The 24,370-nt window shown below is 38.1% G+C and overlaps 2 long non-coding RNA genes across 2 annotated transcripts; one reads left to right on the top strand and one right to left on the bottom strand.

Annotated features, from left to right (window-relative positions):
- Positions 1–1,276: 1,276 nt before the first annotated feature.
- LOC307153752 lies at positions 1,277–19,038 on the top strand. Its single transcript, XR_013820201.1, has 3 exons — positions 1,277–1,399; positions 17,657–17,713; positions 18,217–19,038. It is a non-coding gene; the product is annotated as an uncharacterized lncRNA (long non-coding RNA).
- Positions 19,039–20,221: 1,183 nt separating this feature from the next.
- On the bottom strand, positions 20,222–22,197 carry LOC307153509. The gene is made up of 3 exons (XR_013820165.1): positions 21,764–22,197; positions 21,508–21,648; positions 20,222–21,184 (listed from the first exon to the last, which is right to left on the bottom strand). It is a non-coding gene; the product is annotated as an uncharacterized lncRNA (long non-coding RNA).
- Between the last annotated feature and the right edge of the window lie 2,173 nt (positions 22,198–24,370).

Here is a 24,370-nt window from a genome sequence, read left to right on the forward strand (position 1 = left end):
AAGTCCAAAAACTCGTCCTCTCCATCTCGCCTTCTTCGTGGTGCTGGTGCTGCTGGTGCGGGTGCTGGTGCTGGTGCTGGTGCTGCTGGTGCTGCCTCTGGCTCCTCCTCTTCTTGGTCACACACTGCTGAACTCGGCCCTGGTGTGTCCTCAGGGATTGAGGCCATGAGGACAGCGGGTGGGGGGGTGCAATGCCTCTGTCCCAACACCTCATCCATGAGGACAAACCAGGGCCTAATTTCAGCAGTGGGTTTCCCACTCACACCCTCTCCTGTCCCAGGACACGTGCAATCTAAGGCAGAGCAAATTAACCACGGCTTGTTAACAACAACAGCACAATACATTTCAGCAAAGATGTGTGTATTAATTTTCTTATGTATATAAAAAAAGTAACTATTTACCCATATAAAAATGGGTCTGGGGAATGTAACTCCCATACAGGTACAAAATAATATATATATATTATTTTGTGCCTGTATGGTATGGGAGTTAGATTCCCCAGACCCATTTTTCACTGAACTGTTCTAAAAAAAGCAGAAAAGTGTACTTAACACAGGGGTGCAATCTTAAGTGCATTGTTAACACTGCAAATTATGACACATCAATACCAATTTAGACCAACATTAAAAACCAAATTTGGGGGTTGGTTGTTTTAGGCTTTATATGGTGAGTGATATTTCTTATAATACACAAGTGAGATAGACTAGTGCAAATATTACAAATAGGTCGTTAACTTTATTACCACAAGTTTTGCCTAAAACTACCTGACAAATGAAGCCATGCAATGATGACGAAGGAGTTAAGATGAAGTTTATAATAAACTTTAACTGTGGTTTCGCTAGCTATTTGAGTAAATGAAAACATAATACTTACATTTAAATGTGAATTTGCTGTCCACCACCGATCTCTAGTCTCGGCCGCTGGCCTGTCGTCAACGGCGCGCAATGACTTATGGGGTAGAATAGGGTAGAATAGGCCGCTAAGTGTCCATTTATGTATCCTTCTTTTCACGGGGAAACGAAGGGCGCATTTGGCGTCGCTTTTGAATCAGGGTTGCCTTCGTCGCGGCGCGATGACGCAACCGTCCTTCGAATACGGCCTTCGCAGGAATTGGGACAGCCTTCATCGAGCCGCGGTGACGCAATCGGCCTTCAAATGCGACCTTCCAAGGATGCAGCCTTTGAATTGGGACGTCCTTCGTCGCGCCGCTGTGACGTTTTGTCTCGCCGCGGTGACTCAATCGGCCTTCAAATACGGCCATCCGGCCTTCAAATACGGCCTTCGAAGGACGCAGCCTTCACTTTGGGACACGCCGCTTTGGAACGTTGCTGCGATACGTCAACGCGTCCGCCATTTTGTGGAGGGCAAGACTGCGCTGTAATCAAATGCAAGTAAACAGGTGAGCTGCGGTTTTTCTGTATAAAAACCAAAAAAAAATTACATTTATCAACCGATTTCGGTGGTTTGTATGTGGTGTACAAAAAAGTTCCATCTGTAGTTAGTTAAACTCTCGATAGTTAGACTTATAATTTATTTTTATTTTTTTTAATAAGGAATGGCCAAAGCTCAGGCTTGTCATGTATTTAGCTCTTAGCTTTTCATTCTTGAATAAGAATTGTGAACACCCCCATACTGAGATATAATTTAATTTTCACATTAAATTAAATAAAGTTTTTTTATTGTGGGAAAAGCATATTCTGTCATTGACCCGATTTTAGCAATAACAAAGATAACTGATGGATCCTTTATGGTAATACATATGATATGGTACAACTACAGTGCAATGTAAATAGTAAATATAAGATAAAGTGAGAGGTAGGCTAATAGTAAATAGTTTAGTCAATAAAATAAACAAACAGTAGGCTATACAGTAAATAAAATAGTAATGAAAAGTATAATTATAATATCATACTAATATAATAATAATAATATATTGATAATAGCATATAGTTTATGTATAATACTATAATAATAGCAATAGAATATGAAATATCAATTACAGAATATAGACAAAAATAATAAGTTAAATAGTTACTATGAATAGTAAAATAATTTAACAGCATAACTATAATAGATTGATAATCACAAGTGGTATATTATTATAATAACAATAATAAATAATGTAAATTTATACATTTTAAAATATTATTACATAGGCTATATAAAATAAAATGACGCAACCCTGTCTCTTTTTGTTAAATTTCAGTTTTTAAAAGGTATAAGAAGCTATACAAGTCAAGAAATAAAGTAAACGATCCAGTCAAACATACAGTAGGCTACACTGTTAAAGTTAAATAGCCTAATATATAAAGTTATGAAACTTCACTTTGCCCTCAGCCAAAACAATCTGCCAAGGAACAAATTATAGATTAATGAAACCAAAGATCGCCCGTTAGATAAACACAAGACGAATTATTCTCACTAGACTGACAGCGACGAACGTCAGAACTCAGAAGCACTATAGCCGAGGCAAGGCTGTTCTCGGCGGGGTACATGAGCGCTGAGCGCCCGCGGTGATCGCTGGATCTCACAACTCCGAAACCGTCAGATAACATTTTTAAAAAGGCGCTATCTTTATAAATAAACTACAGATTTGAGCTTTAAACAACTACATTGTCGACTGAAAAACTCTTAAAACTACATTTCGTGACACAATAACAGTAGTATTTTTAAATTTCGCGGCCTTTCTCCTCTGAAAATAAAAATAGTAAATGAAATGCAACCAGAAACAAATTTTCAGTTTTGCTTGTGAAAGGTAATTCCCTGAGACCTGTGTTCAATTGTGTGGCGATTTGAAAAGCCCCAAGCAGCACAAGAAATAGGCATTTTTCTCAATTCTCGTTATGAGAGGTATGGGAAGGTTGCCCTCCGCAGTATGGCGGCGCCGTTGACGTACGATCCAGCGGCCAATAGGGCGTCTATGTATATTATGTCTATGCATATTACCATAGACATGTCTATGCATATTACCATATATACATAGACGCCCTATTGGCCGCTTTGGAACGTTGCTGCGATACGTCAACGCGTCCGCCATTTTGTGGAGGGCAAGACTGCGCTGTAATCAAATGCAAGTAAACAGGTGAGCTGCGGTTTTTGTATAAAAAACAAAAAAAAAATTACATTTATCAACCGATTTCGGTGGTTTGTATGTGGTGTACAAAAAAGTTCCACCTGTAGTTAGTTAAACTCTCGATAGTTAGACTTATAATTTTAATTTTTTTTTTTTAATAAGGAATGGCCAAAGCTCAGGCTTGTCATGTGTTTAGCTTTTCATTCTTGAATAAGAATTGTGAACACCCCCATACTGAGATATAATTTAATTTTCACATTAAATTAAATAAAGTTTTCTTATTCTGGGAAAAGCATATTCTGTCATTGACCCGATTTTAGCAATAACAAAGATAACTGATGGATCCTTTATGGTAATACATATGATATGGTACAACTACAGTGCAATGCAAATAGTAAATATAAGATAAAGTGAGAGGTAGGCTAATAGTAAATAGTTTAGTCAATAAAATAAACAGTATAGGCTACAGTAAATAAAATAGTAATGAAAAGTATAATTATATAATAACATAAGTACTAATATAATAATAATAATAATATATTGATAATAGCATATAGTTTATGTATAATACTATAATAATAGCAATAGAATATGAAATATCAATTACAGAATATAGACAAAAAATAATAAGTTAAATAGTTACTATGAATAGTAAAATAATTTAACAGCATAACTATAATAGATTGATAATCACAAGTGGTATATTATTATAATAACAATAATAAATAATGTAAATTTATACATTTTAAAATATTATTACATAGGCTATATAAAATAAAATGACGCAACCCTGTCTCTTTTTGTTAAATTTCAGTTTTTAAAAGGTATAAGAAGCTATACAAGTCAAGAAATAAAGTAAACGATCCAGTCAAACAGCAGGCTACACTGTTAAAGTTAAATAGCCTAAATATATAAAGTTATGAAACTTCACTTTGCCCTCAGCCAAAACAATCTGCCAAGGAACAAATTATAGATTAATGAAACCAAAGATCGCCCGTTAGATAAACACAAGACGAATTATTCTCACTAGAGACTGACAGCGACGAACGTCAGAACTCAGAAGCACTATAGCCGAGGCAAGGCTGTTCTCGGCGGGGTACATGAGCGCTGAGCGCCCGCGGTGATCGCTGGATCTCACAACTCCGAAACCGTCAGATAACATTTTTAAAAAGGCGCTATCTTTATAAATAAACCACAGATTTGAGCTTTAAACAACTACATTGTCGACTGAAAAACTCTTAAAACTACATTTCGTGACACAAACAGTAGTATTTTTAAATTTCGCGGCCTTTCTCCTCTGAAAATAAAAATAGTAAATGAAATGCAACCAGAAACAAATTTTCAGTTTTGCTTGTGAAATGTAATTCCCTGAGACCTGTGTTCAATTGTGTGGCGATTTGAAAAGCCCCAAGCAGCACAAGAAATAGGCATTTTTCTCAATTCTCGTTATGAGAGGTATGGGAAAGTTGCCCTCCGCAGTATGGCGGCGCCGTTGACGTACGATCCAGCGGCCAATAGGGCGTCTGTATATTATGTCTGCATATTACCGCCACCTATCACCCAAATGGACCACTGTCACTCTACCTACACTCTCCTACCTTACTTCACCCTAGATTCTTACACACATTACCTAGATGCTTCATAGAGCTTAATCCGGCGCTGCGTGTTCAGCTCCTCCGTCCACACTCAAAATAAAAAATAAAATAAAAACAATAATAAACATAAATAAATAATAATAATAATAATAATTCTTAATCTACTACTTATACGTTTGTGCAAACCTGTACCCCTTACGAAAATTAACCATGGTTTTACTATAGTAAAACTGTAGTTAACTATGACTGTAGTAACCGTGGTATTTTGGTGCGTACTATGGTTTTTAAAAACCATGGTTTTGATACCATGGTTTTACGCCAGTAATATTGTAGTAATACTATAGTAAAACTGTAGTTAACTATGACTGTAGTAACCAGGGGCGTGTCTAGAGCATTTTCAGTGGGGGGGCCATGCTGGGGCACTGCCTCCAAGCGGCAGCCAGTGACCAAAAAAAAAAAGCTAAATTCTACAGTATATTATACGTAAATCCTATTGATTTTTTTTTTTTTTTTTTTTAATTTAATAAAGTTACTTGTAAACAAATGTAGTAATAAAGCACATTTTTGATTAATTTAGTTTTTTGTCATCCCTGTATATATCCATTAAGTTAAATTTGAGAGCCAGTGTTTATTATTTTTAGTGTTTTCATAAAACTAACAAGTTTATAAAATAAAAGCAATTTTAATAATGAGCAATTTTAAAAACCCAGAAGCAGAAACGATGTCAACTATTTTCTTTTAATTAGTTTGGCCATTACAATATACAGTAGTTTTATTCACAATCTCTTTCAAATAATAATAAATAAATAAAAATACAATTCCCCCCACTGTAATAATTCAAATGGTTTGGCCAAAACATCATAGTGTTTCATTCAACATTTCTTTCAGATTAATTTACAAAAAAAGCTGAGTAACACAGAGTTAAAGTTTTAAGTCAAGTCAAGTCATCTTCATTTACACTCACCTAAAGGATTATTAGGAACACCATACTAATACTGTGTTTGACCCCCTTTCACCTTCAGAACTGCCTTAATTCTACGTGGCATTGATTCAACAAGGTGCTGAAAGCATTCTTTAGAAATGTTGGCCCATATTGATAGGATAGCATCTTGCAGTTGATGGAGATTTGTGGGATGCACATCCAGGGCACGAAGCTCCCGTTCCACCACATCCCAAAGATGCTCTATTGGGTTGAGATCTGGTGACTGTGGGGGCCATTTTAGTACAGTGAACTCATTGTCATGTTCAAGAAACCAATTTGAAATGATTCGAGCTTTGTGACATGGTGCATTATCCTGCTGGAAGTAGCCATCAGAGGATGGGTACATGGTGGTCATAAAGGGATGGACATGGTCAGAAACAATGCTCAGGTAGGCCGTGGCATTTAAACGATGCCCAATTGGCACTAAGGGGCCTAAAGTGTGCCAAGAAAACATCCCCCACACCATTACACCACCACCACCAGCCTGCACAGTGGTAACAAGGCATGATGGATCCATGTTCTCATTCTGTTTACGCCAAATTCTGACTCTACCATCTGAATGTCTCAACAGAAATCGAGACTCATCAGACCATGCAACATTTTTCCAGTCTTCAACTGTCCAATTTTGGGCTGTTGTAGCCCATCCGCCTCAAGGTTGTGCGTGTTGTGGCTTCACAAATGCTTTGCTGCATACCTCGGTTGTAACGAGTGGTTATTTCAGTCAAAGCTGCTCTTCTATCAGCTTGAATCAGTCGGCCCATTCTCTGACCTCTAGCATCAACAAGGCATTTTCGCCCACAGGACTGCCGCATACTGGATGTTTTTCCCTTTTCACACCATTCTTTGTAAACCCTAGAAATGGTTGTGCGTGAAAATCCCAGTAACTGAGCAGATTGTGAAATACTCAGACCGGCCCGTCTGGCACCAACAACCATGCCACGCTCAAAATTGCTTAAAACACCTTTCTTTCCCATTCTGACATTCAGTTTGGAGTTCAGGAGATTGTCTTGACCAGGACCACACCCCTAAATGCATTGAAGCAACTGCCATGTGATTGGTTGATTAGATAATTGCATTAATGAGAAATTTAACAGGTGTTCCTAATAATCCTTTAGGTGAGTGTATATAGCGCTTTTAACAATGTAGATTGTTTCAAAGCAGCTTTACAGAGATAAACGTATAATTTAAGGTAACAGAGATTTTTTTGGCTTTATAGCGGTTCTTTAATAAAGTTATTTTCCAGCTAAAGTTAGTTTTGATTGATTAGCTTCCGTCGCAACGATCATTTGTTATTAAATTAGGGGCCGCTAAGACGACACCATTCTCTCTACACAGACTTTAAATGCGAACCTGTGAGAAACGCTGATGGCGGTCACATGCGCATTAAGAATTGGTTCTATAGTTATGTGCATTTGAATATATGTGCGCAGGTTTGGAATTCCCTACAAACCAAGCCTAAACAAAGTACTGGTGTTTCCTTATAATTTTTGATACAGAATTTTATTTTATTTTATCAATTCGGGTTAGATACGCGAATTGAGTTTCCCGACGATGCTTTATCTGTAGAGTGGTAAAGGGATCCTCCATAGGGAGAGACTAGTTGGCACTTCAGCACTGCGCTGTCATCGGGTCCAGGCGCAGGTCCTTCATCAGATCTGGATACGGCCTGGATCCGGCAGGCTGCGGGAAAACCTCGGGATAAACAAAAGACACTAAAATTAGCGTAGATGCCATTCTTCTTATGATGTAACGAGTACATCAGGATTTATGGAAAGTGTTCCTGGTTCCAGCTGACCTAATCTATGCAGCCTAACACTGAATTATAGAAGTCTATAATGTATTATGTGAATGCTAGGTCAAAGAGATGTGTCTTTAGTCTAGCTTTGAACTGACAGAGTGTGTCTGCTTCCCGGACAATGTTAGGAAGACTGTTCCAAAGTTTTGGTGCTAAATAGGAGAAGGATCTACCGCCAGCAGTCGATTTTGATATTCTAGGTATTATCAACTGGCCGGAATTTTGAGATCGCAATAGACGTGAAGGACTATAATGTGTTAAGAGCTCGCTCAAGTACTGCGGAGCTAAACCATTTAGTGCTTTGTAAGTGATCAGCAATATTTTAAAATTTATGCGATGTTTAATAGGGAGCCAGTGCAGTTTTGACAGAACCGGGCTAATATGGTCATACTTCCTGGTTCTGGTAAGAACTCGAGCTGCTGCGTTTTGAACTAGCTGTAGTTTGTTTATTAAGCGTGCAGGACAACCACCCAGTAGAGCATTACAATAATCTAGCCTTGAGGTCATGAACGCATGAACTAACTGTTCCGCATTTGTCACTGAGAGCATATGGCGTAATTTAGATATATTTTTAAGATGGAAAAATGCAGTTTTACAGATACTAGACACATGACTTTCAAATGAAAGATTGGTATTTTAGCACTGTTCAAATGAAAACACCACAGTTTAAAAATAAAATATGGAACCATTACATTGTGCTCTGTTAATATATTAAAGAACAGTCTTTAGTTTAGAAACAATAAAAACAGTAGCAGAAAGAGAGGAAAACAGTCGAAAAAGAAAGAAGGCAGACCTCAACTAAAACAGCTGGATTCTTCTGTTTCGGTGGTGACTGGCAAACCGTCTAACAAAATCATCTAAGTCAAGACATTTGGCTCTCCTCACCTCAATGCTTAAGACTCCAAGATTACTGAGTCTGTCATCAGTCGTGGTAGTGCGTAAATGTGTTTTTATGAGCTTAAGTGCAGAGAAGCTGCGCTCACAACTTGCACTGCTGACTGGTAAGGCCACAGCTATGCAGCACAAACGAAAAAGCTGATAAAACACTTCTTTGAATGGCTCAAGGAAGATGGTAAACTCTAGGAGACTAGACAATTCAATTCCAGTCTGGAATTTCCTTTCTAACACCCTCCTCACTTGATGCAGTTCATGTTTTATGTCATCAGTATCACATTCATAAATCCTAGCAAAGCTAAAAATGGTCTCTTCATCTAAAAAGTTTCTGCTTTTAGGGTTCAGTGCTTGTATACCTTGCATTATACTGCAGTTTGACTTACTGAAACGCCTCTGCATCTCCCCACTCAGACAGTCCACAATGGGGAAGAATATACCACTTCTGAACAGTTCCATGTCTCCTTCCTTACACCTCCGCTGTCCAACAGTGGATTCAACAACTGACCCGCTCAATCTAGAACAAATTTTTTGTGGTCTTTTCACCACAGTTTCTACTGCAACATTGCACTGCTTTCCAGTGTCTACAGTGTCTTTCCAGATTTCATCAAAAGATGAATCACTTCTTAGGTCTTGGAGGGTGTCTTGAAATGCTTCAACTAAGTCCACGGCCTTCGCTTAATCAAGAGACGTTGACTGAAGCATGTCTGCAAGGAATTTTGCCTCTCCAAGGACTTTTGAAAAGATGACAAGTGTTCCGATAAAGGTAAGATCCAGTTGGGCAAGTAAACCCCGTGCCTCCACAGAGCGTTCTCCTCTGTTCTCCACATCAATATCATGTAGCACACGCAATACAGCAGGCAGTCTGTCCTTAATGTTTTTTCAAGCCTGGTACCGACATGCACACCTGGTGTCACTAAGCCTTTGTAGCTCTCTTGGGGCACCTTGATACATTTCCTTTTGCACAGAGAGCCATTTCTGGTGCACATAGGAGCCTGACATGTACACATACAATTTCTGTAGCAAAGAAAAGAAGGTTTCAGACTCAGGCACTGATTTTGTTGAGTCAACGAGAACAAGGTTAAGACAATGTGCGTTGCAGTGCACATAAAAAGCGTGATTTGTTTTAGCTTTAATCCTTGCTGCAACTCCAGAGTGTCTCCCTGACATGACTGAGGCCCCGTCGTAACCTTGCCCCACTAGATTTGACCTGTACTCAAGTCCATACGTCTCCAGGCATTGTATTATTTTTTGAGTGAGTCCCTCTGCATCAAGCTCAGTAGCTTGCTTGAAATCAAGGAAGCTTTCATGGACTGCACCATTATAATAAGTACCTAAGTACTAATGACAGTTGCTCTTTCTTTTTTAAATCCATTGTTTCATCTACACTGTAAAAACTAAAGGACCCTCAAATATCCTGTCGGATACTCAAGGAACTTCAAAATGTAATTTAGGTGCCTCAAAGCTCTTTCTCCTATAGTAGGGTTACTGGAGGAGCATTGACAAACTTTGAGGTTCTTGCTGGAACTTATGGGATCCTTTAAAACCCCTTACCAGTCACCCCCCAATTTTGGCAAGTGATGCATACATGACATACCCAAAATAAAAGGTTGCTGCTCATAAGTCATTCTGAATAGACACATAACACACATATATTTAGAAAGCCAACCCTTGAGCGTTTATAGTTCAAGACTCAAAATTAACCAGACTGTTATTAATATTGAGATATATAAGCTCAAACATAAAAACAAAAACAACAAATATTAAGAATATATTTATTAAATGTATAAAAATATTATTTGAATTTAGGATAGCAACTTATAACCACAACTAAAGTGTAGCCACAACTGTGGTCATGCTACATTTCAATTCTGAGTATGTTATCTCTAAAATTCTGCATTTTATGATGCCTATTGTGTGACTATGTCAGGGGAGGATTTCAGAGAAGTTTTTTAGAAGGCTACAAGTTTCTCATCAAATAGTTTATTGGCCTCTAAACACCAATTTACATTCTCTGAATAATGTCTGCCGAGTAGAACTGCCCAATTCCTGTTCTATTCATTTAAATCGACTAACCTTTCACACCTTCATTATTCTTTTATCCTTATTCTTTTGTTTGAATTCAGCCATTACAGCCTTTCTTCTGGCATAATGCTTTGCCATCGACAGCTATGTAAATCCCACTACACATGAATAATCCACTTATTATTTTAAGTCTTGTTAGAAAACAGACAATAAGAAACTATTATTGAAACTTTAAATGCGAATTATTTTTAAAAAATGATTGTATGGAATATTAGAAAGCTCCTGCAGCAGGTGCATTAGCACAGGTGCATTAGCACAACAGGTAGCCTCAAGCTACATGACACAATTAAATTTATTAATATTACACTTTTACTAAGAGCTCACTTTAAAACACCATCGAGTATTTGTATCATATTCCGGTCGCGGTTTATTATGGTTTCAATTAAAAAAACGATTTTGAAATATGTTATATTTAGCATTTTATGTGAAGCTATGGGCTATGTTTACCTATACCTTTATTCTTTATTCATATAAAAACACCCCAAATCGCACGAAAATCAAACTAAAAACACACATACTTAAATCTTGCGTTTATTAGCTTCTAGTTTCAGGTGAAGAGATGTCACTTTCGCTTTGTTATCACGGATGTCCAGAATGAGGAAGTGTGGAGTCTGTGGACATGACGCGTCATACAGAAGAGGTCACGATGAACCACGTGAGATGATTGACAGCTGGTACAGCGTATAATAAATGTCTGAGGTCAAATCTGACGCGATTCAGGAAGAAGAGACACACATCTCGCTGTGTTCGCTGTTTGAGCTTTTCAGATAGCATAGTGGAAAATGAAAAGAAATGTTTTTTTCTGTATGGCGAAATAATTTACTAACTTATAATTCATAATAATTCATATTTATTTCTCAAAATATGCACTATTGGACTAATAGACCTGTCGTATGCTGTATAGTATATGTATTTGAACACAAATAAACCGGAGAAGACGAGAATGAATGTTGTGTGAGTGATTATTTCTATTAAAAATAACGATCGTTACAGATGAATTATTTTGCACTCCTGGCATAAATTAAGAAATTAATGTCACTGCAAACCACTTGAATCATAAACAGTGGTCAAATATCGAAGCTGGAGTCGTAAATCTTTCTTATAATGCTGAGTTTGTCCAGATCAAGTAAGAGTGTGATGTTTTAAAGAGTAATGAATTTTGAACAACGTTAAGTTGGGATCACCAGTGGCCCTATGACGGGCAAGGGGCACTTTGTATTTAGTTCAGAGGTTCTGGAGTCACCTTTTCATTACCATGAGACCTCGAAGTGCTTTGGGGGAAAATAGAGGAACATGAATGCGATAAAAGGGTTGTTGGAAGATCTTTTAACATTTAAGTGGTTCCTGGAAGATCTCTTATGTTAAAGCCAGCATCTGGAGGAACCCAATGGTTCAGTGAGGCCAGAATAAGATTATTAGTATCCTATTATTATTATTATTACAGGCTATTAAGTTTGATTCAGTATACATACCCAGGTGAAAAAGACGTACTATTAAATGTATTAAAAATGTACTTGAGTGTGTGTTTAGTAGACCTACAATACAAATATACTTTAATCCATTTTTAATACATTTAACAGTAGCCTACGTCTTTTTCACTTGGGTAGCTTACATTTATTTAGTATAGGCCTATTTTATTAGGTAGCTCGCGCGCAACAAAGCTCAGCTGATCGACGTCATCTGATTTGAAAGTAACGGCTCTCCTCATCAAAGCTTCCGCCGTTTGTTCGGCTCTCTGTTACAAGGTTTGTAAACTCGCCAAATAAATATACAGAGTCTACTCACTATATATTCAAACACACATATATATAAACTAAATTTATTATACATTACTACGTTTTTACAGTGTTTACCACTCGTTTATTGCACAGTATCTGGTATGAAGGTTTTAGCCGCGATGCTAACTACGTTGATAATGAACAAATGGAAATTATTGACTTATTGTCTTAGATTGATTTAGCCATTCAATTCAACATATTATGTACAACAGTGTCTTCAAATTGCTGATATAGCCTAACTAATTTAGCTGATTCCTGCTGTTTTTATTGGCGTTTGTTATGAATAACAAAAGCAGGTTAATATAGTTTGGTCTTTTTGTTTAGCCTAACTTTACTTACTAAATATAAGTATATATTATAAATATAAGATAAATCCCATCACATAGAGCCTCTTTCACCTAGCTATCATCATATAGAGACTGTGTCTGTTCCCCGAATTTGGAAATCCAAAAAACGTTTAAACCCATCTAAGGTTAAAAATTTAATTGATGTTCAACAAATAAAAAACAGCTATAATACAGATGAGCAAATGCTAAAGCTTGGGTTGCTGAATATTCGATCGCTTACTTCAAAAGCACTCATTGTTAATGATATGATTTCAGATAATAACCTAGATGTGCTGTGTTTGACAGAAACCTGGCTAAAACCAAACGATTACATTACTTTAAATGAGTCCACCCCGCAAGATTACTCTTATAAACATGAGCCTCGTCTGAAACGCAAAGGGGGTGGTGTTGCTGTAATTTATAGTAATATTTTCAAAACCACTAAGAAATCAAGTTTTAAATATAATTCTTTTGAAGTGTTAGTGCTTAATGTAAAAATATATAGTATAAATGATAAATCACGTTTGAGATTTGTGCTGGCTACTGTATACAGGCCACCAGGGCACCATACAGACTTTATCAAAGAATTTGCGGACTTTCTATCAGAGTAATAAAGTACTAATTGTTGGTGATTTTAATATACACATCGATAATGAAAAAGATGCATTGGGTTTGGCATTTAAAGACATTGTAAACTCAATTGGAGTTAGACAACACGTGTCAGGACCTATTCATCGTCGTAATCATACTCTAGATCTAATATTATCACATGGAATAGATGTTGATGCCGTTGAAATTCTGCAGCAGAGCGATGACATCTCAGATCATTATCTAGTCTTGTGTAAATTACATTTAGCCAAGGCTGCAAAACCGACTCCGTGTTTCAAATATGTTAGACCTATCACTTCTGCCACTAAAGATTGCTTTATTAATAATCTTCCTGATCAGTTTCATCATCTCAGCATCCCAGATAGCTTAGAAGAACTTGATATTGCAACAGAAACTTTTAACTCTCTCTTTTCCAGCACTTTAGACACAGTTGCTCCTTTGTGCTTAAAGAAGATTAAAGAAAATAATCCAACGCGGTGGTACAACGAGCACACTCAGGCCCTTAAGAGAGCAGCCAGAAAAATGGAACGCAACTGGAAGAAAACAAAACTAGAGGTATTTCGCATTTCATGGAAAGAGAGCTCAATTGCATACAGAGAGGCTTTAAAAGCTGCTAGATCTGCTTATTTTTCAACCCTATTAGAAGAAAATAAACATAATACTAGGTTTTTATTTGAAACAGTGGCTAAACTAACGAAAAAGAAAGCTTCAAACACAGATGTTTCCAAGCAGCACAGCAGTAATGATTTTATGAACTTCTTCACTTATAAGATTGATAATATCAGGGACAAAATTATAACTATGCAACCGTCTACTACAGTATCGCATCAGGCAGTGCATTGTAGTCTCCCTGAGGAAAAATTTGATTCATTCGTTGCTATAGGAGAGGAAGAATTTACTAAACTCGTTAAATCATCTAAATCGACAACATGTATGTTAGACCCTATACCGACTAAGCTACTGAAAGAGATGCTTCCAGAGGTCATAGATCCTCTTCTTAATATCATTAATTCGTCTTTGTCTCTAGGATACGTACCAAAAAACTTTAAGCTGGCTAAACCGCTTGTTAAAAAAACGCAACTTGATCCTACAGAATTAGTCAATTACAGGCCGATCTCGAATCTACCTTTTCTGTCAAAGACACTAGAAAAGGCAGTATCTTCACAACTGTGTTCCTTTTTAGAAAGAAATGATATCTGCGAGGATTTTCAGTCAGGATTTAGACCGTACCACAGTACTGAGACTGCTCTCGTTAGAGTCACAAATGATTTGCTCTTATCATCCGATCGTGGTTGTATCTCTCTATTAGTGTTACTCGATCTTAGTGCTGCGTTTGACACCATTGACCACAACATTCTTTTAAATAGACTAGAAAACTATGTTGGCATTAGTGGAATTTCACTAGCATGGTTTAAATCATACTTATCTGACCGTTATCAATTTGTAGCAGTAAATGAAGAGATGTCTCATCGATCACAAGTTCAGTATGGCGTACCACAAGGCTCAGTACTAGGACCGTTGCTGTTCACTCTGTACATGCTACCATTAGGAGATATCATTAGGAAACATGGAATTAGCTTCCACTGTTATGCTGACGATACTCAGCTCTATATTTCTTCAAAACCTAACGAAACTTTAGCCTGGTAATACCAAACTCTGCTACTTCGCTTTGCTTCGTAGACAGAGTCTGGAATGGCATAATAGAGAAGTGTTTTCTCTCTCGCGGGGGGCGCTTGTCTGAAGTTTAAAATCATTGGTTACCCGTAAGCCAATCACATAACGTTTGGTTATGGCGTGTGTTATGCGCATGCTCAGCCGCATCTAACTTCCACTGTAAACACATGTATGATGCGAAAACAAAACCATCGAGCGAAATACCGGAGTGAACATGGCTGTGCGCGACTTTTGCAGATTATGTGAAGTAAAAATCTACGCATCCACGGTACAATCAGTGTCTACGTCACGGCTCTCAGCCCGCCCTCTGTTCGTTGATTGGCCCGGCTGTTTTCAGGCCGGAGGAAAACGGAAAGCTATTACGCTGTATCAGACTGACTACAGAAGCGAAATGAAATTGAGCGGAAGTAAGAAGTCTGACGTAGTCAGGCTAACGAAACTTACCAATTCACTAAATTTACAGAATGCATAGCTGATATAAAAAATTGGATGACTCGTAATTTCCTACTTCTAAATTCTGAAAAAACAGAGATTCTAATTATTGGACAAAAAACTTCCTCACGTAATAACCTAGAATACTGTCTAACACTTGATGGCTGCTCTGTTAAGTCTTCGTCGTCGGTTAGGAACCTGGGTGTGCTCTTTGATACCAATCTTTCATTTGAAAGTCACGTGTCTAGTATCTGTAAAACCGCATTTTTCCATCTTAAAAATATATCTAAATTACATCATATGCTCTCATTGACAAATGCGGAACAATTAGTTCATGCTTTCATGACATCAAGGCTAGATTATTGTAATGCTCTACTGGGTGGTTGCCCTGCACGCTTAAAGGAGAACTCCGGTCAATTTTAACATTGAGCTAATTTTTTTGTACATTTGGAGTGCTGTCAATACAGAGAACAACGACAAAAATCGGTGTTGCCTACACCGAGTTATTCTATTTTTAAAATTTGCACCCTGTTGACTTCAATGGGGCAAGTACTAAACCTGCTTTTAGCCTCTTAACATCCTTGATGTGTCATTACAAGTGCACAGAAAATGTGAGTGATTCCTTCTGAGTGAACACGAGTGAGTCTGACTGCAGTAGATGTGAAAGAAATGTATAAAAATGATGTTATTTAAGCCAGCGCAAATACCTTTGTTTACATCCTGTTTTTCGGTTGAAGTCCAAAGTAGTCGATTGCAGAGTTCACACGCATAGGTTTAATACCTATGATCACGCGCGTGAACTCGGCAATCGACTACTTTGGACTTCAACCGAAAAACAGGATGTAAACAAAGGTATTTGCGCTGGCTTAAATAACATCATTTTTATCCATATCTTTCACATCTACTGCAGTCAGACTCACTCGTGTTCACTCAGAAGGAATCACTCACATTTTCTGTGCACTTGTAATGACACATCAAGGATGTTAAGAGGCTAAAAGCAGGTTTAGTACTTGCCCCATTGAAGTCAACAGGGTGCAAATTTTAAAAATAGAATAACTCGGTGTAGGCAACACCGATTTTTGTCGTTGTTCTCTGTATTGACAGCACTCCAAATGTACAAAAAAATGAGCTCAATGTTAAAATTGACCGGAGTTCTCCTTTAATAAACAAACTACAGCTAGTTCAAAACGCAGCAGCTCGAGTTCTTACCAGAACCAGGAAGTATGACCATATTAGCCCAGTTCTGTCAAAACTGCACTGGCTCCCTATTAAACATCGCATCAATTTTAAAATATTGCTGATGACTTACAAAGCACTAAATGGTTTAGCTCCACAGTACTTGAGCGAGCTCTTAACGCATTATAGTCCTTCACGTCTATTGCGATCTCAAAATTCCGGCCAGTTGATAATACCTAGAATATCAAAATCGACTGCTGGCGGTAGATCCTTTTCCTATTTAGCACCAAAACTTTGGAACAATCTTCCTAACATTGTCCGGGAAGCAGACACACTCTGTCAGTTCAAAGCCAGATTAAAGACACATCTCTTTGACATAGCATTCACATAATACATTATAGACTTCTATAATTCAGTGTTAGGCTGCATAGATTAGGTCAGCTGAGCCTGGAACCGGGAACACTTCCCATAAATCCTGATGTACTTGTTACATCATGAGAAGAATGGCATCTACGCTAATTTTAGTGTCTTTTGTTTATCCCGAGGTCTTCCCGCAGCCTGCCGGATCCAGGCCGTATCCAGATCTGACGAAGGCCCTTTGCCTGGACCCGATGACAACGCAGTGCTGAAGTGCCAACTAGTCTCTCCCTATGGAGGATCCCTTTACCACTCTACAGATAAAGCGTCGTCGGGAAAACTCAATTTGCGTATCTACCCCGAATTGATAAAATAAAATAAAATTCTGAATCAAAACTATAAGGAAACACCAGTAATTTGTTTAGGCTTGGTTTGTAGGGAATAACAAACCTGCACACATATATTCAAACGCACATAACTATAGAACCAATTCTTAATGCGCATGTGAACGCTATCAGCGTTTCTCACAGGATCGCGTTTAAAGTTTGTGTAAAGAGAATGGTGTCTTCTTGGCGGCCCCTAATTTAATAACAAATGATCGTTACGACGGAAGCGAATCAATCAAAACTAACTTTAGCTGTAGAATAACTTTATTAAAGAACCGCTATAAAGCCAAAACATTCTCTGTTACCTTAAATTATACGTTTATCTCTGTAAAGCTGCTTTGAAACAATCTACATTGTTAAAAGCGCTATATAAATGAAGATGACTTGACTTGACTTACTACATGTTCCCTCATTCTCTCACATACCATTTTAAAGCCATTTACTGGTCAATAAATATTATGTTGTGAATAATCAGCTTTGTTCTTTTGTTTCCCCAGAACAACCATTACATTTCTAAAATAATCTGAATATTTCAGTGGCAACATTGAATTATAGTAAGTTACCTGCACCACATGGAGTACTTTATTACTATGAACTTTATCTGTGTGAAATTGTATTGTTTGACTGTGTACTTGTGTTTTTTAATCAGTTATTCTCTGAAAATCTTCCCTCATGCTCTCAAATCTCATTCATGTTACTCAGGAAAATAATATCACAGGTTTGGTTCACAAATAATGCTATGCATTTTTTCTTATATCTTTATCATTTGCATTTGAATATAAGACATTTTAACTCTGAATTATAACTTCAAGTTTAGTCTTTTTCGACAAAAAAAAAAGAAAGGAAAAAGCTATTATATGGCTTCAGAAGACTTACAACACAACCCATAACACATGAGTTGTGAACTCATTGATTATTTTTAGGATCTTTTCTGGGACATTTTTGGAGCTTAACCATTTTTACATAAATTGTTGCATTGAATTGAACTAGACAAGTGTACATAAGAATGGTTTCATGAATGATTTACACAATTTTTTTCTGCTTGTGTTTCATGCAGTGAAATTGAATGGTGACTGGGGTTGCATTATGCCTGAGATCTGCTTTTGGGTTCCACAGACAGAAAGTCAAACGGGTTTGGAACGTCACAAGGCTGAGGAAATTATTTAAATTTCACAACTATCACTTTAATAACATTACTAACAGTAAATTTTGTACTTTGCAGGGACCTCGGTAAACTTAAATACAAGTTTGAACAAGAATAAAAATCCTCCTGTAGACCTGAAAATCATTGAAGTGCCTGGACCGACTATCCACCAGAAAAGAGGAAAAACAAAAGGTCACTGTAAAAAATGTTACTGCTATTTACTTAAAAAAATTATGGTAACAATATTACACATAATATTTTTGAGTAGTTAAAGCTTGATTTCATTCATAGAATCTACCTGAATAAATCATGTAAAACGCCCTCATTTATTTAGTCTATGACACACAATTTTTTAGTGAAAATGTGCTTTTTTATTTGAAGTATTTTTTATTCTCAAAATTGTGTGAAGTTAAGTGAATGGATATGACCTGTTTATATTTAACTTTGAGATATATTGTTTTATGAAAAGACCGTATACTGCTAGAACAGCACAGAATCAAACTTGTTACTGCACTATCATTAGCAGTGTTATTGCTACATGTATATAACAATATGCTTCATAATATTAAATAAATGCAGTTATTCACAACCTAACCATAAGCCCTACTCTTCTGCACAATGGTAACGATCAAAACTTTAACATAATAGAAACTCTTTCAAATGTCAAACATACCTGAACATTAAACATTAACAGATGTTTCCCTTTACTCAAAAACACATGAAATAACAATAATTAAAAAATAATTAAAAGAAATAAAAAAATAATAATTTACTCTCCATTTCCAGCCATGTGCAAAGCATGCTGGGAACAAACAATGGTGTCTCTAAATAAAATCGCATAAATGAGCTAGTTCTCTTAAAATAAATAGGTAGCCCCTTTTCCTTAATTTTATGAGGTTTATCAGTTCCTCAATTCAAGCCTTAAAATTGTGTATGTTTCCTTTAAAAAAAAGGAAAATGCATCTCTTGGTGTTATTAGTGAAATTTTCTCAATATTTTCAATAAAACCCTAACCACAATTTTCATAATAAAATATACATAATATTTTTAATGATCACCTCAATTTTTTTAATGAAAATTACAAGACTCATGATTCATTTTTTACAGTGATGCTGTACCTTTTCACTTTTCTAACTCTTTAAGTACCTCACACCAACTTGGTCCAAATAGTGACATTTTTGACCACAAACGAAATTGCTGATCGTATGGATTCTTATTGAAATGACTGGAATTCACCAGTGAACATTCACAGAACAACAGATAATTTTACTGCACCTTAATACTGTTTCCGGGTCGAAGCCTCTACTTCCTCTATCTTGTTTCATGAGAATACTCAACAACCATTTATAAACACTGTTGATTCAAGTCACACATTTAAGCTTTTCAAAAGCCATAGTGTACAATACAGTCTCCAGTCTAACGGCATCCCAGACTTCAACATTTTATGATTCAAAATAGCTGAATAACTAACCATCAGAGATTTCGGTATAGAGATAAAGGTTAGGAGCATAATTTTCAGGAATATTACAGCACAATGAGTCATATTAGCACTGTTTGTTTGTTTTTGGCATCTGATAGAGCTTTTGGACTTGGAAACAGTGATGTCAGACTTACTATCAGACTGAAACACAAATGTTTTAAAGTTAAGTAAAGATGGACATTTTTAATTAGTTTAATTAGTTTTTTTACATTGATTTATTTCGTGGAACATATGTGTTTCCATGCATTTTGTTGAGATGTCTTTTCTTGTTTATCTATTGTATATACATGGTTGATTATTCATGTTGCTTACGTATTATACTATTTTTTGTGTATTCATTGATATTAATCTATAGTTAGCTTTTTTCCCCATGTGCATGGAATTGTATGTATAAAAATGAATATCAAATATGTAATAAACAATTCTTATTTTGTATTTGGTTCAATTTGTTTATTATAATAGAAGTCAAAGGTAACCATAGTAACAACATGAAATTAAATATTTAAAAAAAATGAAATTTGGTTCCTGGAGGCACCCAAAGTGGTTCCACACAGTGCCTAATATAAGAGTTCCTCAGGAAACTTGTGTGGTTCCTCAGAGAACCATCCCTTTTTAAAGGGTGCCTAGAGGATCTACAGACGGTTCCGCCGGTGTGGCAAAGTGAAGAACCCCAAAAGGTTCCTCCAGGCACCTTTTATTTTTACAGTGTACAATGATGGAAAAATATTTGTTTTCCTTGACTTCACTGATGATGCTTTCCCGTACCATATCTGACAGACATTCAAGAAGACATTCACTATACATTTTGTATAGTGTTACTTGTGTATTTTGCATTCCCCACAGCTTTTAATTTCTTGTCAATTAGTGGACTATGCTTAGCAATCAAATCCATAATGCCTAAAAAGTTTCCTTTTTTTGTAGATGCATCAGTCTCAAGGTGTCCCCTTTGTGAAATGTTTTGCGTTGCAGTAAACAAAAGTACCTCAGCAACTGTTTTAATGTAGGTACGATTTTGTTCGACTACTTCTTGGTGTTTCTTATCGAGGGCATTTAACATTGAAGTGTCTGTCAAGATTCTTTTTTTGTGTTCATTCCATGCTATCATGGCATTAACATGATTTTCAGATTTTTCATGTCCCCTGAAACCTCCATCTTTATACATTGCCTTCTTCCAGTTAGAATAGCCCAGTGATGATGTGAATGAAGTCTCTTGAATACCAGGGAGAGAAAAGTGTCGACACGGAAAACAATATGCAGAGTCTCGGCTTACAGAATACTCCAGCCATTGGTGTTGTGTGTACCACATTTTGTTGAAAGCTCTTTTCCGGTCGCCCTTCATGGTTCGAGGGAACACCTTCAAGTGCGTCTGTGTTGGTCCTGCTGCCCGAGACTGTGAAATGTCTGCAAATAAAGAGAATGGTCTTCTTATAGCGATGACTAGCTTACCAGGGGTCCTCAATCAATTTAAACAATGAGTAATAATTAAAATAATTATCAGTGCAGAAGGTGTAGTTTGTCAATTAAATCAACCTAGAATACATACAATTGATTCTGCAAATTAAGTTTGAATGAAAGTTAGTTACATAACCATAGACCCTCCAATAATATGAAGGCAATCAGTCATTTTTAAGGTTTTAGGAATTTAATTAAAATACACAAGCTCATCATTAACACCCATTTATACAATACCTTCTAGAAGTAAAAAAAAAAAAACTGGTGCATACCATGTGGTCCTGGCAGAATGCGATCTGTGGAGATGTTGGCATGTAGTGCCTGAGGTCTGTCACCATCACCCCCTGACCTATGCTGACACAAAGTTTCTTCGTGGTCTTCAAATTCAGACAGGTCACTAACAGCTGAATTATCTGCAGATACAGTAAAATAATAATCAACAGAGTAGACATCAAACATCATTTAACATCACTTGCTGAACATGTGCAAACAAAAGAACTTTCAGGTCTCAACTACAACGATACATACCTTTGCATTCTGTTGGGGATGAAGGTGCTTGTTTATCCCCACCAAACGTTGATCCTGAGAAATGATGAAATGTCACAAGTAAATATTGCATCAATGAGAAAACAAAACAAGCTCTGTGAGTTCTATAGCAGAATAAATACGCTCATGGTATTTTTAGGGCAAATTCATGTACATGCAATGATTACTACCGTTTTAGTTTGCTTCATACAAATGAAATGTAATATTTCTCAAATATCCCTACAATTCCCTCTACACTTCACATACTTGAAGTTGCAGGAAGCACAGAGGAAAATGAAGGCCACTGCTGTCGGCTGGGTCCACTGGCATCACTGTCTGTCTGGCCTGTTGATTCCTTGCTGGCTCATTCTGTTCCAGTGACAATATTTTCTTGCTGCCTGACATTTTCTTCTTGGTGAGGAACATTTTCTTCAGTTGCTTCTGCCTCTACACTTGTTTTGTTTTTTGTTTTCTTTGAAAGAAACTCCCTATATCTTTACTTCTTTTCATCACTTGGCACTGCTCTCTTCCATGCCTTCAAAAGAAACACTTATGTGTGTCTGTTATTCTCAATCTCAACAAAAATTGTTCAAATTGTGAATGAAATGCACAGAATGCATCCATTTCACGTGTAAATGACTAAGTTAGGCCTGACAATTTAACTGACTATCTAACTGACTTACTCTCATGCATTAACAAGTAACGTGTCACCAGACAATTATTATTATTATTTTTTATTTTTTTGGAACATTCTGTGCATATTGTCATTTGGTGCAATCTTGCTATGTGGTCACTGTCACAAAATAAACTGATACAAAATATGCAAATCACCATGACAGTCTTTATTGTTTGATAGCGCCCAGCGTATTTTACTTTTATTGTGATTTATTAAACGTTGACTGAACATTGGATTGAAATCAACCACGACCAACGTGAGCAGAGCCTGACGGGGTAAAAACACTGATCTGAGAAAACCATACAAACATATTAAACCATACATAAAGGTTACCTACCAGCTCTTTGTTTGGTGTCTTGACTTCCCACACTTAATAAAGATAAAGTAAAAGTCCAAGTCCGCGACCGCGACGACCGTTGTTTCTCTGGCGCTGCACTTCTTTGAATCGCGAACTTCAGTAGAGTCTATGAACTGATTGGCCGTAAAATGAACCAATCACAAGACATCTTATAGGGGAGGCACCTGGGGTGGCCAATCGAATTTCAGGGGGGCCGGTGCCCCCCCTGGCCACCACATAGACCCGCCCCTGGTAGTAACCGTGGTATTTTGGTGTGAACTATGGTTCTCTTACGAGAGGTTCTCTCGTATTGCGTAAGTTGCTTACGCATCGTGGAAAGTCTTCTTTCTTCGAGATCTGAAGCCAAAAAATGATCCTTAATTTTGTATTCATTGTCAACGCAGTGCAGCAGCCGGCAGACCTAGGCAGGCTGTATAAGCGTGCTCATTGGCTGCTCGGCGGCAACTGCTTAAGCCTATCAGTGAGCGCTCTGAAACGCGGCTACCAATGAGGGCGCTTCGCGCCCTCCACACCCTTCTAACCGTCAGAATGGGTGTGGCCAGCGTGTATATATTCAGTGCTCACAGGCTAAAATTCTGATTTTCTTGTCTTCAGCGAAGCTCTTCGCATCGCTGGATCTTGAGAGCCGCCGCCGTTGAAACCAGCGACCAGCAAGCTTAGGACAGCGCCTGAGGAAGCCGGCCGTCTTCGCCGCCTTCAGCCATCCGTGCCTGCTACGCTATCCGGCGTTATATCCTTTTACTGCTGTGTGTTCGCCTACTGCAACACACTTTCTCTATCTCTAAAAGAGCACGGGGCGTTTTTCTCAAAATGCCCCGTTTTCCATGCGGCTCGTGCCGCGCCCCGCTCAGCAACGGAGACCGCCATCTCATCTGCGCTCTCTGCCTGGGCCGTGAGCACGCCGCCGCCGCACTCTCCATGGGCGGCTGCCCTGAGTGCGAGGAACTTTCAATGTTGCCCCTGCAGGCTCGACTTGAAGTTTTCGATCAAGATGTCGCTCCGCCCGTCCCTGCTGGGCCGCGCAAGAAGAAGCGCCGCTCACAGCGACCACCGGAGACCGACGAGGCGCCTAGAAGCTCGCCGGATCCTCTCCCTCGAGCTTCTCTCTCGCCTTCACAGCGAGCACTCTAAATCGTGGAATGCTCCTTTCTCCGCGAGAGTTTCTTCACACGCCTCATCGACGCTCTCACAGGTTGACGGCGCCGCTGAGAAGGGGTATAATGCCATTCCCCCCGTGGAAGAGGCGGTCGCAGCGCACCTTTGCCCGCCCTCTGGTTGGCGTTCAAAGGCTGCCCTTCCGTCGAAAGCTTGCAGGACCACATCAGCCCTCGTCGGCCGCGCTTTCGCCGCCGCGGGACAGGCTGCATCTGCACTCCACTCTATGGCCGTGCTGCAGATTCTCCAAGCTAACCTCCTCCGTGATCTGGACGAGAAACGCTCGGAGCCTGCTTCCATTACGGATTTGAGGAGCGCGACGGATCTCTCCCTTCGCGCCACGAAATCCGCTGCCCAGGCCATTGGACGGTGCATGGCCTCTCTGACTGTCGCAGAGAGGCATCTCTGGCTCACGCTCGCG

Source organism: Squalius cephalus (assembly GCF_949319135.1).
Source record: "Squalius cephalus genome assembly, chromosome: 2".
In the NCBI taxonomy this organism is placed as follows: Eukaryota; Metazoa; Chordata; class Actinopteri; order Cypriniformes; family Leuciscidae; genus Squalius; species Squalius cephalus.